A 17,192-nucleotide genomic window follows, 5' to 3' on the forward strand; every position below is an offset into this window, starting at 1 on the left:
CACAGCACAAAGTGCCCCATTCCTAATCTCCACCGTGAACTTTCAGGGAGTGTTGGAGGTCAGCGGCTACAGTGGCTCGTGATTGGTTACAGTACCAAGCAGAGGTAGATGGCAAATGGTATAAATGATTATTCTACTTAACATTTTTATTTGAATTATTTTTGATTACTTTTTTCTCCATTATAATTTTATATTTTACTTGAAAATATAAAGACTTATGATTGATAAAAATTCACTGTTAAATCTTTTATTTGTAAATATTAGAAAAGAAAGTTATTTTTGCTATCTCAAGTTTTTTATACATTTTCTTTTAATTGTATCTGTGTTATTAACCATATAATAATCAATAATGCAAATTGATATAAAGTAACATGCATTTACAAAATCAAACAAGTTAGACTGAAATATCATTTTAAGAATTATTTTTATTTATTGGCATTTATTTTGAAATATTTTCAAAATAGACGTGATCCTCACTTTGTCTACCTGTAGATTCAATACCCTTTAACATAGCATTTATATAATCTTGTCTTACTTCTTACATTTTAAAAAATGTATCCTTTTCTTAGTACTTACTATTATTTTTTTAGGATAAATATATAGTTACCATTCCTTCTGATTCTTTGAATGTCTTAGTATTACTTTGGCTTAACTACAAACATAACAACCTTAGTGGTAACACAATTATAGAATTATAATATTTTCCTCAAAGCTTTATAGCTATTTCCATAATATATTGTGGCTAGTCAGTCTTTAATAGAAGAAGACAAGGCTATTCTTTGTTTTCTCTAGAGAAGTAATTTTGTTTATATTTTTTTCTGGTCCACTTTTAAATTTAACATTTTGAAATAGATATAGATAAATATCTATTTTGCATTATAATTAAGCTTTAAACATGGTATATTCTTTTACTTATGTTGATATGCCTATTTCCCTGCCCTGGGAACAGATCTGGGTATCCAACAGTTTGGCACATTTTCTTGGTTGTTCTCTGCTAAGAGTCAGGTCATACCCATACTTTAGCAACTGCACTGGATGACTGAATTTCTAATGTTATTTCCTTCTTTTGAGCTGCAGTTTCATTAAATTTATGTATTATTTATTGTAGAAGCAAATAAAAGCTTATATTTATAGGTAAATGGCATAAGTTTTAGTGGAATGTGGAGGTCACAATACACATGTTTAGTTGATATAGATCTTTACTCTAAATAATGATGAAATTTTTTGATGTTAAGTTGCCTTCCTGCTTTCCTTTTCTCTTTTCTTTCTTTTTGATTGGTATTTTTTGCTCTAAAGTTTATTTTTTTGGCAAAATCTTATTTGAATTGATACAGAGATGAAGGATACACACACACACATAAATGTCTATATAAACTCTACTAAATAAATAATCATAAAATCCCTGTTTCTCAAATCAATTCAAAATATTTTAAGAATGCTGCTTTCCTTGAATTAAACTTAATTCTTCTCCTCACTTATTTATTAAGCAGCATTCCTTTGTCATGCAGTGACTATAGCCTTGTTCTTCCTGTAAGTAATTGTGTTTTATAAATTTGTAAGCAACCAGAGTGATTTCAGAATTTGTTAAAGATTTACAAAAAATTGACATGATCTTAACCACATGCTGCTATTGCCAATATGCCCTTTAGAGTGATGTTTTTACTAAAAGCAATGTCTGACTCCTTCACATTCCTACAATAATGGCCTTATTATACTACAAAAGATGACATCTTCAAACAAAAAATGTCTAACTCTATAACAATATTCCATGAATTCACTTATTACACAATATTAACAAACTGCTTAAAGAATGAATCAAAACCATATAAGATATTATTTCTCATGTATTGGAAAAAAATTATACGATGAAGTAAATTAAATCTAGTAGTGTGAAAACATTCTAAGCCTTTCTAATGATAAAAACTTTAAACATAAAATATTCTACTTCAAAAATGCTTTCAGAGATGTTATAAATGGTGAGAGGATGTATATATCATATATAGTTTTCTGTTTATGAATTTGATTATATTATAGCAATGGAACAGTGTAATATTAAATTTTAAAAAATGCATATCAATTGAAGATATAAATTAACCTCAAATTTGGGTTGTAAATAATTTTATATTTAGCTTTCAGTTTTCTTTATGTGTTTTTATATAATTTCAGGAAAATAATTATCATATATAAATGTACACATCTGAGTCTTTATCTAATATGTCTCAATCTCAAGAGTTCTAAAACCCCTCAATTTCCTTCTTTCCTTCCTTCCTCTTTCCTTCTTTCCTTTCTTCTTTTCTCCCTTCTTTCCTATTCCTTTATTGGTAATTTGGGGTATAAAAGTTAATTGTTGGCAATATTTTATCAGAACTTTTAATGTGAATGAAGGATGAGAGATATATACATATATACACACACACATATAGTGATGATCCAACTTGGAATAAATATTCCCATATTTCTATGAAAAATTATGAATGCACTTAACTATAGTATGTTATTCCTTAACATTTTTCATAATATACAGTATATGTACTTACAACTTTATACTGTGAACTTAATTGTTTAATATCTACCTTCATGCATGGAAGAGTTTTTATGTTATTATAACGTATACTTTAATAATGTGATAAAGGAGAATGACATGGTGTTAAGAAATTATGTTAATGTAATGGGCTTTATGAATTCACAAATTAGCTGAGCACTGAGAGTGATTGGAATTAGATAGGCAAATCTCTTGAGGGGAGTAGGGCATTGATGTGTAAAAGATTATTTCTGAGAGTGAGAATAGCATGTGTATGGCCCTGTAGCATGAGGGAACATAGTAAGTACGAGGATTGTAAGACGTATATCTATGGTAATGATCATGAAGGTGAACAAGGAGTGATTTGAGGCAACTAACAAGGGTAAGGCCAAATATATAACAGTCAGCATATTACAGCAGGCTGTCCGGCGAGCCGGCCCTCCGCCCGCGCCGCGGGGTGGGCTAGCGCCCCGCGGGGGTCTCGGGCTCCCAGCCCACTGCCCCGCCTCCCCGCCACCCGCTAGGCGTCGTCCGGGGACGCCCCTCGCCGAGAGAGACCCTCAATCACAAGTCACCCCGCCCTCCCCACCCTCCTCGCCGTGCCACGCAACCCCGCCCCCGAACCGCCCTCCCGATCTCCCTGCAGTACCCCTCGCCCCTCGCCGGGAAGAAGTGACTCCAGCAGCCGTGGCGGCTCTTTGGGCCCAAGGGGCGGGCGCGGCAGCCATTGGCGGAGGCCGCTGCCTCCGGCTGTCAATCCCGCGGCCCGGCCCCGCCCCACCGGCGGAGCGTGGCAGGACGCAGGGCCGCGGGGGCTGTCGGGACGGCTCCAAGATGGCCGCGCGCTTGGGGTCCGCACCTGCTGGCGGCCCCGAGCACCGTTAACTGCCACCGCTGCTGACCAGAGCCGCCGGTCGGCCTGGCGACTCCGTGGGCTGTCCCCGCGGGGCGGGAGGCCGCCATGGCGACCCTGGAAAAGCTGGCGAAGGCCTTCGAGTCCCTCAAGTCCTTCCAGCGGCCGCCGCCTCAGCCCCCTCAGCCGGCACCGCAGCCGCCGCCGCCTCACCCGGTGCCGCCGCCGCTTCAGCCCCGTCAGCCGGCACCGCAGCCGCCGCCGCCGCCGCCTCAGCCGGCACCGCAGCCTCAACCGCCGCCGCCGCCGCCTCAGCCCCCTCAGCCGGCACCGCCGCCGCCGCCGCCGCCTCACCCGGTGCCGCCGCCGCTTCAGCCCCCTCAGCCGGCACCGCAGCCGCCGCCGCCGCCGCCTCAGCCGGCACCGCAGCCTCAACCGCCGCCGCCGCCGCCTCAGCCCCCTCAGCCGGCACCGCAGCCGCCGCCGCCTCAGCCCCCTCAGCCAGCACCGCAGCCGCCGCCGCCTCAGCCCCCTCAGCCAGCACCGCAGCCGCCGCCGCCGCCGCCTCAGCCCCCTCAGCCAGCACCGCAGCCGCCGCCGCCTCAGCCCCCTCAGCCGGCACCGCAGCCGCCGCCGCCTCAGCCCCCTCAGCCGGCACCGCAGCCGCCGCCGCCTCAGCCCCCTCAGCCAGCACCGCAGCCGCCGCCGCTTCAGCCCCCTCAGCCAGCACCGCAGCCGCCGCCGCCGCCGCCGCTTCAGCCCCCTCAGCCAGCACCGCAGCCGCCGCCGCCGCCGCCGCCTCAGCAGGCACCGCAGCCTCAACCGCCGCCGCCGCCTCAGCCCCCTCAGCCGGCACCGCAGCCGCCGCCTCAGCCGGCACCGCCGCCGCTTCAGCCCCTTCAGCCAGCACCGCAGCCGCCGCCGCCGCCGCCGCCTCAGCAGGCACCGCAGCCTCAACCGCCGCCGCCGCCTCAGCCCCCTCAGCCGGCACCGCAGCTGCCGCCGCCTCAGCCCCCTCAGCCGGCACCGCAGCCTCAACCGCCGCCGCCGCCGCCGCCGCCTCAGCCGGCACCGCAGCCTCAACCCCCGCCGCCGCCGCCTCAGCCGGTACCGCCGCCGCCTCAGCCCCTTCAGCCAGCACCGCAGCCGCCGCCGCCGCCGCCTCAGCCCCCTCAGCCGGCACCGCAACCGCCGCCGCCTCAGCCGGTACCGCCGCCGCCTCAGCTCCCTCAGCCGGTACCGCCGCCGCCGCCGCCTCAGCCCCCTCAGCCGGCACCGCAGCCGCCGCCGCTTCAGCCGGACCCGCAGCCGCCGCCGCCTCAGCCCCCTCAGCCGGCACCGCAGCCGCCGCCGCCTCAGCCGGTACCGCCGCCGCCTCAGCCCCCTCAGCCAGCACCGCAGCCGCCGCCGCCGCCGCCGCCGCCTCAGCCCCCTCAGCCGGTACCGCCGCCGCCTCAGCCGGCACCGCAGCCTCAACCCCCGCCGCCTCAGCCGGTACCGCCGCCGCTTCAGCCCCCTCAGCCAGCACCGCAGCCGCCGCCGCCGCCGCCTCAGCCCCCTCAGCCGCACCGCAGCCGCCGCCGCCTCAGCCTGTACCGCCGCCGCCTCAGCCCCCTCAGCCGGTACCGCCGCCGCCGCCGCCGCCGCCTCAGCCGGCACCGCAGATTCAACCGCCACCGCCGCCCGTCCACCGTGGGTCAGGAGCCGCTGCACAGACGGTGAGTCCCTGCGGGTCCCTCCCCAGCCCTGCGCGGGTCTCCGTCCCTCCCTCGGCCTCCCCCGAAGGCCCCGAGGCGGTCCGGGCCCCAGGCCTCTGCTTTCCCGGCTGCGAAACTCGGGAAGGAACGGGGCTGTGTTGTGATCCGAGGCCGCGCGTCCCGTTCGGCTTCCTCTGGGCCACTCCCCACCCCTCTCCTTCTCCGGGCCAGGTGTAACATTTTGTCTTCCCTTTTCAACTGAGGGTTTAAAACAGTGTTTCAGATAACTGTCAAAACGCTATGCATGCAAAACCCTAGGTTAACTTAAGGGAAGGAGTAGGAGAGAAGAGGGGAAGGAGCGAAGTTCACTGGTCACTTCTGTGGGGGTGGGTTAGATGGTCACAGTGGTGAACGCTTAACTGCTACATGGCCCCGTGCGCTTACCAGCATAGTCGTTACTGTTACTAACCCCGGACAGCACTGGTGTTAAGGAGGCATGACCACGGACCGTGTGCTCATTGAGCTTAATTTTACACAAACTAAGATTTCCACAGAATCAAGACAGGCAGTAAACGCCAGCTGCGGAGGACAGCTTGTGCAGGGTTGGGGAACAGCATGGCATGATCAGAACTTTAGTTTGACTGGCTTGAAATGTAGAGGGAAAGGGAAATTTCACACTGATGAATCAGAGAGGAGATAGCTGTTTTTATTAAACTAAAATGGTTAAATGAGCCTTGTTGGTTAATGATTTGCCTTAGCAATGTGAATTTGGATTCTGCAAGTATTTTATAAGTTCTGTAAGAAGCTTGTTTTAAAATTTCAAAACTCTTAAGATATTAGAAGTTCAGTTTTATTTTATAAGAATTTTTTAAAAAGTGTTTATTTAACTCAATTAGAACTGAGTTCCTTTAACATAGACTTTATTATCTCATGTATTAATACCCTCTAGAGGTACACAATGAAAAATGTGATTTATAAACAGACACATACAGACACAAGGAAAACAGAGTATATAGCTTCAGTAACAGTTTAAGAGAAAAGTCAGAAACAGAAATTTTCCCTGGTCAAAATATCAAAAAAAGCATCTGGGGCTTATATCCTTTAATTGATTTGAGCTCTAAATGGACAAATACACATTTTTTTTTTTTAAATTGCTAAGAACAAGATCCTTTTTCACGTTGAATAATGATTTTGAAGTTTAAATAAATACCAACAATAGAGCTATGAGGGAGGAAAAATATAAAATACTGATTTTTTTTTTAATCTCACTGTAAGGTGCATTCTTAAATACATAGGAGAGAACTGTCATGATTTGCGCAACTCGCTTGCAAATAGTTCAACAGTATTAACAATGATTGAATTTAGATGGTGGGCATATGGGAATTTATCATCCTATTAAACAGTTTTCTGTACTTCTGAGACTTAGAATAAAACATTGGAAGGAACCTGTTAGACATAATGCTCTATGTGAAGTAATTTGTTCCCTTTGTGAAATTCTAGGAAGGTTAAAATGCATGTTCATAACATCAAGAAAATCACAAGCATTTACGATGTAATCAGAACTACCTGAGGATCTGTGAAACTTGGTGAGTTGGTGAATTTTTTAAAATGTCTTAAAACATTTTGTTTTTACAAAGATTACAGGAATAAGAGAAGATAAATTTTAATCAACTCTTAATATTTTTTTCCTGGTTGATGTGATATAATTAAATGTGGGGAAAAAAGGTAAATTCTAAAAGGAGACACTACCTTGATGGTTTTCTATGGAGGAAACTCAAGCAGGAGGAAGTTTAATTTAAAAACATAAATTACTGCTCTTTATAATACATTCTAAGTTGTCATTCTTTTAAATGCCTTCCTTTCCAAACAGATGTGTTATTCTGGGAGATCATCAGGACTTCTGGGTATTTGGAGGTACTGACCTAACCAGTGGAACTGCTGATTTATAAGAAGTTGTCCAGAATTTTGGAAAACTGATTAGTAGAGGTAAATAATGTTTCCTTGGCAAGTGATGACAGAAAGTGACTTGAGTGAATTTTCCTTTGTTTTTAGGCAGATGTACCTAACCATGTATGTTAACAATGATTACAGGCTGGAGACCGAGAAGAACTACCATTTTTGCCAGCTGGGATGCAGAAAAATTTGGACTTCTGGGTTCCATAAATGGGCTGAGGTAACTAAGACAGAAAACGTATCTTCTTGGTCAACATGTATCTCAGGGTAATCACAGATGTGTTCCATTACCTGATATTGTTTTAATTTGGATAAATACTCAAGAAAATTTAAGAAATAGAGTTTGCTTTTGCTTTTACATCAGTTTGGTAAAACAGAACAACCTCTTAATTACTAAGTACAAACCAAGTTTTTCATTATTTTAAAAATATTTTAGTTTCTATTTGTATTTGTTTTGTGATAATTAAGTAAAATCTGTAAGCTCAGAAAATAGTCAAACCTAGGAAGCTGCTTCTGACAAGTGAATTAGCTTATTGAAAATCTGATATAGATCCTTGGCATTAATTTTCAAGTTTTTACAGTTTCCTTGGATTTCTTCTATCTAGGAAAACAACATGCTCTTTTAAGATGACTATACTCTGATTATAGTCTCTCCTTTATGGATTCCGTACTAAATTGTAACCATAGGTATATTTTACCATTTACAAAAGTGCCTGATTGGGAAGTATAATACAATGATTTTGTAAATTGAATTACTCTAAAATTTCAAAGATTTATTTTTAATTCAATTATGATTAATTTTCATTTGTCACTGGCTCTTAATGCTTTATTTTAAAGTGTCTTTCATAGGCCCCCTTCTTTCGTCTTCTTCCCTTAGGCTCTCTGTCCAGTAACTCTAAGTTCTTACATGTTCATGGTAGGCTTGTGTGTTTTTTTTAAAGGCAGGTGCACCAAAAAGCACTTTCCTGTGACTATCCTCTGTTTTGTTCATCATTTATGAGTCCAAATTTTATAGAATTGATTTGAAGAATGTCATATCTTTCTTATCATTGTGTCTGGTTTTTAAAATGCTTTCCTTCTGACTCATTTCTGCATACTTTAAAATAATAATACGAATCAAATAAGTATGGGAATAAAATCACAGTTACTTGTATCACATTTGATTCCATGTATATTGCAAAGTCTTATTATTATGTTGGTGTTATGAACATGCATTTCATAATACAGTTATTTACATGAATCAGATCTTATTCATTAAGGTCATTTACTTTTAGAAATATGTAATTTCTTGTGAATACATGTATATAGAAATACATGTGTCTTTCTATAATTTAAGCAGCTTAGAATACAGATAAAATAAATCCAAGATACAAGATAATATGCCTTACATTAATTTAAATTCATGTGAGTTAAAAGACAATTTGAATATTGTTTCCCATTTTCTACTAGCTTCTTGATCATATTCAGCAGCACATTTACCTTTACATATATTTAAGGAATCTTTTTTATTTCTACTGTAGCTCTGTCATAATGGAAACTCTGCAGCAGAATCAGCTGTCATCTATCCCGTGTGGCCAAGTGCAGAGGTGAGAATTCTCATTTGTGGGATGACCACTCACAGCTTTAAATGTTTTTACTGTAACTGCTCTTATAAGGTAGCAAGCTAGAGAGAGAGAGAGAGAGAAACAGAGAGAAGAAAAGAGTTCTCTCTGCATATTCCCATGTGTGTGATGGCATTAGTCTTCTTCTGCTGTATTTTTCTAGAATGTGTGTGCGTGTGTGCATGTATGTGTGAGAGAGAAATGTCTTGTCTTTGTCCTAATAGCCACTCTTCTCTCCCTCTAGTTTTTTCTCTATCCTCCCCTCCTTTCTTTTTCTTTTTCATCAATATCTTCTCTTTCAAAAAATTCTTGATAAATCAAATTTCCAACTTCCTCACTTTTAATATGGTAAAGTTACTTGGATCCCCAACGTCAAGGGATCTCATACTTTAATGTCTGTAAGGATTGCCAGGGACACCATTTAAAAGTACAGATTTCCAGGCCTTACTTTGAGCAGTTCTCTTCCAGTAGATCCAGGGTGAGGCTGAGCATCTCTGAGCCTTCCCCCTTCATATTATGGTGCAGGGGATCAGGGGCAGTTTTCCTCTGGGTCTCTGTGCTGTTGCTATGAAAAGTGGCTACAGCATCACTAATATTTTTCTTTCTTGTTTTAATTGCATTAATATTATCAAGCAGTTAATAGCATTTTCATAAAATTATGGTCAAAGGCATAGGCGTTTGATTTATAATGGTACCTGCAAACCACTCTTTTACTGAATTAATTTGTTTGTTTTGCTTGTATTTCCACAATTGTAAATGCTGTGAGTTAAGTGACTGCTTTGCTTCAACTACAGGAGAATGTGAAAACACTCCAGGAGAGAGAGGTTGCATATATCAATGCAGACTCATACACAGAAGGTAAATTTTATTTCAGATTGTCATTAAATAGTATACCAGTATTTAAGTCTATCAACTCCAACTCATAAACTAGGATTATCCTCTTTCTATGAGATGCCTCAATAATACCTCCACTTCTCCATTTTACCAGAGAGAACATTATTATGATTCAAATGAATCAATATGATTCATAACTAAGCTATTGATCCTAATTTCTTTAGAATATTTACCATTTGCCTATCTTGGATTACTACTTAAAACTTTAGTACTTTTGACATTCTTCCTGTGGAGCTATTTTTAAAAGTTGGGGTAAAATATTTCATACAGAAATAGTTCCTGTATGTATTGGACCAACTCTGAAATAAGCACCCACTACAGACTTCCTTTTGACCCTGACATGTGGCATGTGCATCTGTAGGCTTTCATCATATTATGGTTATTTCTAGGTAAGTGTCACAGGACACATGTTAGTTACTGACATGCTCTAGTCTAAAGTCTTGATATTGAATTGAATGAATGAATAAAAACATGAACATTATGGCCTTACCACTTCCTTTGCCAAAGACCCCTAGGTACTGCTGCCGTAATGAGCAATGGCCCTTAGTGTTACTGCAGGAGCTGCGGCCTTAGCAGCAGAGTCCGCCTCTGCAGCCTCCTATCCTGAGTGTGTGCTGCAGCCTCTCTGGCTCCTGAAGAGTTATTTCCACCTTGTGTTTTAGTTTTAGCCAGACTGTTTGTCTGTCTGTCTATTTATCTACCTACCTATCTATCTATTCTAAAATCTTATTTATTTGTTTTTACTGAAGTACATTTGATTTATAATATTAGTTTCAGGTGTACAGCAAAGTTACACAGTTATATACATATACATATACATATACATATACATATACATATACATATACATATACATATACATTTTTAGATTCTTTTCCATTATAGGTTATAATAAGATACTGAATATAATTCCCTGTGCTATACAGTAGGTCCTTGTTGTTTATCTTTTTCATATATAATAGTGTATATCTGTTAATCCTGAACTCCTAACATCTCTCTTCCCTTCCCCCTTTCTCCTTGGGTAACCATAGTTTCTTTTCTATGTCGTGAATCTATTTCTGGTTTGTAAATAAGTTCATTTGTATCATTTTTTTGTTTGTTTATATTCCACATATAAGTGATATAATTTGATATTTGCCTTTCTCTGTCTGACATACTTCACTGAATATGATAATCTGTAGGGTCCACCCTATTTTTAATTCTCCAGGAATGATGCCTTCAATTTGAAATCTGTTATATCTTGTTTATAATTAGAAAATAAAGTTAGAATTAAATACAGGTTTGAAGTCCATTTGGAGGTATTAAAATACTCTCTTATTTATTTTGCAGGCAATTATACCCTCAGAGTTGACTGTACACCTCTTCTTTTCCAGTTGGTATATAAACTGACAGAAGAGGTATGTAAATAGATTTGTCATAATGTTTTCTGATGAGTAGATAAGTCAATAACTTTTGTTTTCTAAATTACTAATATTTAAACTGGTGACAGACATAGCTGATTTGTATAAATAACAAATCAGAACGAGCTTTAATACACTTTTTATGTGACATAACTATGAGAACAGTAGTGCTAGTCTCTGTTCTAATAATAGTTCCTAATAATTGTATACATTTGTTAAAATGTGCAGGGTCTGTTGTTTCATGGGGCAGAGTCTCTTTGATGTAACAGAAAGAATACTGAGCTGGGATGGGGAAGCCTTGGCTGTGAAGATTGCCTTGGCTATTCATTCATTCATTCAGCAAGTATTTACTGTGTGGTTACTATGTATCAGGTCCTATGAAATGAATTCTAGCAGCAACAGTGATAAAAGGACAAGGTTACTGAATCCAAATACTTTGTAATCTAGAGAGGCCACAGACCTGTAAATGAGGACTCATACTTCACTTGAATATTGGATACTATGTACAGTGGAGGACAGTTGCGGAAGAGAGAAGCTAAGACCCTGGGGTAGCTGGTGAGGTTGGAAAGCATTAGAAGGTGTTCACAGAAGGATTAGTGGTTAGGCTGTAAAATGGAAGGATGTGAAAGTGGGGAGGTTTCTCCTCAGAGGACACAAGACCAAATAAAGACATGGATGTGTGAAAGAACATTTCCTGACCTCTGGGTAATGCAATATAACCTAATTGTAAGGTGTTGGTGAAAAAGCTGGTAAGAAACGGGGCCTGACACATAGGCCTAAATGTTCATAAATCTGGTGATGGAGAAATTAAAGAATCTTTAACAAGTTTGTACATTATCATTTTTATTCATTAGAAAAATTACTCTGTATCAGTGCAGTGAATAGGTTAAGCTGTAGTAAGTCTAAAAGCAAAATGGAAATAATTCCACATACTTATTTAGCACACAGGAATTTATAAATACTAGTTATTGATGTAAAAAGTACTCTGAAAATGCTAATGCACTCTAAATCTCTAAAAATTAGGTGATCTACTCATTGAGAATATGTGTGCTTCATTTAAATAACCCCCTATTATAGAATTTAACTGTAGAAATGTTTCTTTCAAGTAGGTATCACTTAGATGACAGTGGGAAGTAGATGTCACATCTCTGTGGTCCTGTTTCCCAATCGCCCTTCATCTTGCCCTGTCCTTTTCACTGTTAGTGTCTTTAACATCTCATCCTCCCAAGTGAGCATCCTCCCATGCCCATCACAACTCCCACCATACTGGGAAGCTTAGGTCCTTGATCCTTTTATTGAAATGTCCCATAAAAACATCTTATCTAAAAGCACGCTGTAAAGACAGCCCTTGTTGTGGAATCCTTCTCAGGAGATACATTTACACTCTGTCCTACAGAGGAGGCTCCTGCCTTTATAGGAGGGGTAGTAAGAATTTTAGGACCAAGAAGGAGAAGCTTAGGTCTATCCCCTTTGTACATTTATTTAATAAGTATTAAATGTGTAAGTGGTTACCATAATGACAGGATAAATCAAACAGAGATTCTGCTATTAGTGTGTTACCTGTGTAGCCAGGAGAGACTATGATCAAGAATTTTCAAATCCAAGATAGAGATTAAAATCACCAAAGTGAATACAGATAAAAGTGTGGGAAGCAAAAAATAAATATCTTAGTTTATTATTTTACATGTTGGAATTAAACAGCCTGCTTAATGGGAAATTGCAAATTTTTTTCCAATTTTAAAGCCTCTTTTATGTTAATTTGAATTTAATTTGTATGCCACTTGTATTAGATACAATATATTTGTCTTTCAGAGTTTTTGTTTTAGGTAGTTTTTTAACAGTTTAACTGGGAAATTAAAATGTATCTTTTGAAGTTACATTATCAGGATGAACTAATTAATTGTCCAGAAGAGAAGAGTGAGATTTTATAATCTTTTTTGATTTGATTGTCAGTGGAGGAATCAGACATCATTCATCTGGAGAAATGCTGTTGGTTGCTGAGGGCTCAATCCCGAACTGGATGATTTGATTTAGAGACATTTGGCCCATTGGCTTCACCACCAATTCGTCCATCTCTGAGTGAAGGTGGGAATCCTTCTATTTTCTACAAATGTTCTTTGGTAAACACGTGAGCCTTGTTCCACCTTTGGAGCCTTGTGTAAGTCGGTTTACCTTTCTGCACCTGAATATTCTCATATATAAAATCAGTTTGACCAAGACAATCATTATGAAACTGTGCTCCAGTGCGGTGCCTCAGCATCTGGTGCAAGGTCAGGGTGGTGGACACTAAATAGGCAAAGCTCTAGCTTCCACACGTGACCTCACCTCTTCCTCAGCTGAGTAGTGTCTATTGTATTTCTTTTATATAGAAGAAGGTTCCACTGCTGTATCCTTCCCCCACCCTTAAAAAATTAAGAAACCACTGGACTAGACCATCTCTAAGGTCCTCACTTAGCTCTAAACTTTTCACTACTATATATATATATATATTAAATGAGGTTTACAAGGAGTAGTTGTGGCTGATAATCATAAAAACTGTATTTGAAATCTGAAAGCTTGGGTTCTGCTTCTGATTCAGACATTTTTAAAAAAATTTCTTACTTTTAGCAAGTCATTTAACTACTTCTTAGCTTCAATTTTCTGCTCTTTGAGGGCACAGAATTAGATTCTTGAAATAGTCTGTATTCTTCAGGTTTCTAGTGTGTTTTAGAAATATTTGTTAGGGGAGCTAGAACAGACAGGGCTTCCACTTCAGCAGTGCAGTTATGTTTTTACCTTTTTAGAATTAGAGATTGAGAAATCATTTCATTTGAAAACAAAATGATTCCATTTATTTTTTATGAAAAGTTTAAAATCCACAGGATTAGATTATAAATTGCCCTTTATTTCTGAAATTTAATATATTTATATATACAGATTAAGTAGTACAATGAAGACTGCAGTACAGAATTTCTTTCTCTTATAATATAGTGTGTTAGTTTTCTTTGCTTCATGAAGGAGTTGTATGAAGCTTGTTAATAACAACACAGTATATCTTTGATAGAGTTCAACTTTTCTTCTTTTTTCTTTTTTCTTCTTAGTCTTTCCAAATTAGGATAATTGTGGTCTCTGACTTTTTTCCAGTTAAATTTTTAAAATATATTTTTATTTTTTACATTCTACAATCACTTTTGACTTTTGGAATTAATATAAGATAGAGACAGGTAGGCAGACAAAACCAAACACTAAATGATAGTATTTTCTTCTAGAAAGTTAAATTTTGGTTATAATTATTACAGGGGGGAAAAAAAAAAACTTCCTAAGACAGTGGAAACTACTGATAACTTTTAAAAACTAAGTCAGTTTATGCGAGTCATGCCTCCTTTCATAAGCATGTCATTATTAACAGGAAGTTTGTTGGCTGTGATTTATTCTGTGTTCCTATTTTACAGGTTTATTTAATGCTTTTGGTGAAAATCATGACAGCCACATAGATTTTAAGGAGATATCCTGTGGGTTATCAGCTTGTTGCAGAGGACCTCTGGCTGAAAGACAGAAATGTAAGTGTGTTAAACATCACAAAATTTGGAAGCTATGCAGAGAAAAAAATTAGCATCCATTCATGTAAAAAGTCATCTGATTAAGGCTTGAATTTTCATCCCTTTGGCAAATAGCAATCTCTTGCTGAGGTTTTACTGAGGTCAGTGTAAAGGTTCAATCATCTATTCTTTTTTACTGTGGAGTAACTTAAGATCTTTGTTATTAATAATGGTTGATTTTCTAGATGAATGTACAATTCATGATAAATGAACTACATCATTCATGATGTGTTTGAAAATGTTAAGCATATAGAAAATATTTTCTGGTAGTCTATATAGAAAATTTGTCTTGCTTAACTTGAATTCCAACTTATTTTCTAGCACTGTGTATATTGATATTAGCAAAATTAAATTTATGATAAAACAATTTTATTAAATACTAAATTTATCTTTTAAACCTAGCTAAAATATTATAGCGTAATTTATAAGCATATTACATTAATAAATCTTAACCATATTTGGTTAGGAAAATGCAGCAGTTTACATTTAATTGGAACCTAATTCTTATATATTCACTAGGGTCATTATCTCTGCATATTTCTAAAATACAGCTTCACAAATACTGCGTATTTTGGGTATGATACTTATTAGTTCAATATTCTTTAGTAATGTTGTACTGTGATGTACTCAGTTAATTTAATAGCATAATTAATACATAATTATTACACACACAGGTGTGTGAAGTAGATAATTATTTAATCTTAAAAATTTAGATTTCTTTTATCTTCCCTGATAGTATACCATTACTCTAACCTGGCTTTGTGATAGATTATTTGTTCACATTAAAGTTCTGGTATTAAAGAGGCTGAAGTCTTTGTTTCTCAATTGAGGTTAATTATTGTCTTAAATTTTTTTTTAATTTATTTTTTGCCAGTGGACTAGTGGAAGTTAACTAACTAGACTAACGAGCAATTTTGCTGATATTGATGTTAATTAGCAAAGTGCTGATATTTCGGATTTTTAGCTTGTTGTATATAAACTTCATTGAAGATTTGAGATTGTTCTTAGGCAAAAATATTGGGTGCACATTAATTACACTGGAGAGGCAAAATCTTTATACAGTCATCTCTCATTATCTGCTGAGGATTGGTTCTGAGACCCCCTGAGATACCAAATCCATGGATGCTCAAGTCCTTATGTAAAATGGCATAGTATTTGCATATAACCTATGCACATCCTCCTGTATACTTTCAATCATCTCTAGGTTACTTGTAATACCTAATACAATGTAATTATTTGTAAATACAATGTAAATGATATGTAAATAGTTGTCAGTGAATAGCAAATTCAAGTTTTGCTTTTGAGAACTTTCTGGGAAAATTTATATATATATATATATGTATATATATATAATTTTTGATCTATTGTCTATACCTGTGAATGCAGAACCAATGGATACAGGGGGCTGACTGTACCAGCTTTTTGTTGATTCTTAATGTAGATGGAATATTTTCAACATTGTAAGAATCAACTCTGAAGTGATCAGTTTTAAATATTAGAAATTAATTTAAAAGCTTGAATTACCTTCTCAAAATCTGTGAGATATTGTATAGTAACTTGGCCCTTCTTTTTCAGTTTGCAAGAAATTTAACTTTAGATTTAGGTGAAGGATACAGTTCTCTAAGCTGGCTAATGATATAAGGAGAGAGACTTGTGAAGTGTACAGGAATTCCTACAAGTACAAAGGACTTTAATGACACAATCTCCTCCAAATAAGAACTTAATCCAGAATGTAATTGAGGAACTAAGTAATTTTACTAGGGCAGCTTGTAATAAAATGTATTATACTTCAGAATATGAAAGTAATTTCCCTCCATAAGAATTTCTTTTCTTTAGTTTGCTTCAAGGTATTTGATGTTGACGGTGATGGAGTTCTCTCTAGGGTTGAACTGAGAGACACGTGGTTGCACATTTAGAGGTCTGGAAGGACAACTGCACCGATGATACCCTGGTAAAGTCTGATTGTATACATCTTCTTGAATGTAAACTTCCAACAGGAACATAGAGTGAAGAACTTTTTAAAACAGGTTGAGAAAAAGATTTCTTACTACTTCTAGGTTCTATATTATGCTACTCAAAATATTCATAGCCAAAGATGCAAAATTGGGAAGAGAATTTGCCTTAGAAAATTTAATAAGCTGAATGTATTATATTAAAAAAATGAAACCACTGGAAAATTGTCATAAATTTTTAAGGCAAACAAGCAACCTATTTCTGTAATTAAAAAAAGAAAAAAAAAGTTGACCGAAAATACTTTATACTTCAGCTACTGGCTAATAAAAATGATACCTTCTCTATCCTAACTACTGATTTGGGTTTCTGGTTTTAAAGGAATTACATGTGGATGTATCCAACATTGTAGAAGACACATAGAATGCACATGACACCACAAAGGTGAGTCTAGCAGAGACTAATTTATTCTTTTCTAAAAATACATTATATTCTGAATTGGTATACATACCTTACATATACATACTTGAATCTCTTCTACATCATCCCTGCTAAATGCTTATTTGGACCTGTGGTTACAATTCCTCCAAGTTGTCCCTAAGGAAAGCCCATTCCACCTTTAAACAACTCCATTAAGTGTTATTTACATAAAAACATTATATTTTATAAGCTAGGCATTTTATAAAAATTAAGTAGAGACAGCCCTTGACATCTGTAGTTTATAATCTTTACTTCTCCCATTTTA

At 38.8% G+C, this 17,192-nt stretch overlaps 2 long non-coding RNA genes across 4 annotated transcripts in view; both read left to right on the plus strand.

Moving 5' to 3' along the window:
• The first annotated feature begins 4,960 nt into the window (after positions 1-4,960).
• LOC135320627 (uncharacterized) lies at positions 4,961-9,077 on the plus strand. Of its 2 annotated transcripts, XR_010379871.1 has the most exons (5): positions 4,961-5,092; positions 6,572-6,657; positions 6,942-7,057; positions 7,163-7,244; positions 8,545-9,077. It is a non-coding gene; the product is annotated as an uncharacterized LOC135320627 (long non-coding RNA). The 2 variants fall into 2 exon arrangements; XR_010379870.1 differs by lacking the exon at positions 4,961-5,092 and having other exon boundaries at positions 5,133-6,657; positions 8,545-9,076.
• Positions 9,078-9,262: 185 nt separating this feature from the next.
• Positions 9,263-17,192, plus strand: part of LOC135320626 (uncharacterized) — a 46,704-nt gene continuing 38,774 nt past the window's right edge. The window contains exons 1-6 of one of the 2 annotated variants that reach the window (XR_010379868.1): positions 9,263-9,483; positions 10,849-10,916; positions 12,873-13,004; positions 14,351-14,458; positions 16,334-16,448; positions 16,829-16,891. This is a non-coding gene — a long non-coding RNA (uncharacterized LOC135320626). Of the gene's footprint in view, positions 9,484-10,848; positions 10,917-12,872; positions 13,078-14,350; positions 14,459-16,333; positions 16,449-16,828; positions 16,892-17,192 lie in introns of those variants that run through there. The other variant, XR_010379869.1, reaches the window with a different exon arrangement.

The sequence above is a fragment of the Camelus dromedarius genome, unplaced genomic scaffold (assembly GCF_036321535.1).
Source record: "Camelus dromedarius isolate mCamDro1 unplaced genomic scaffold, mCamDro1.pat HAP1_SCAFFOLD_28, whole genome shotgun sequence".
Lineage (NCBI taxonomy): Eukaryota > Metazoa > Chordata > Mammalia > Artiodactyla > Camelidae > Camelus > Camelus dromedarius.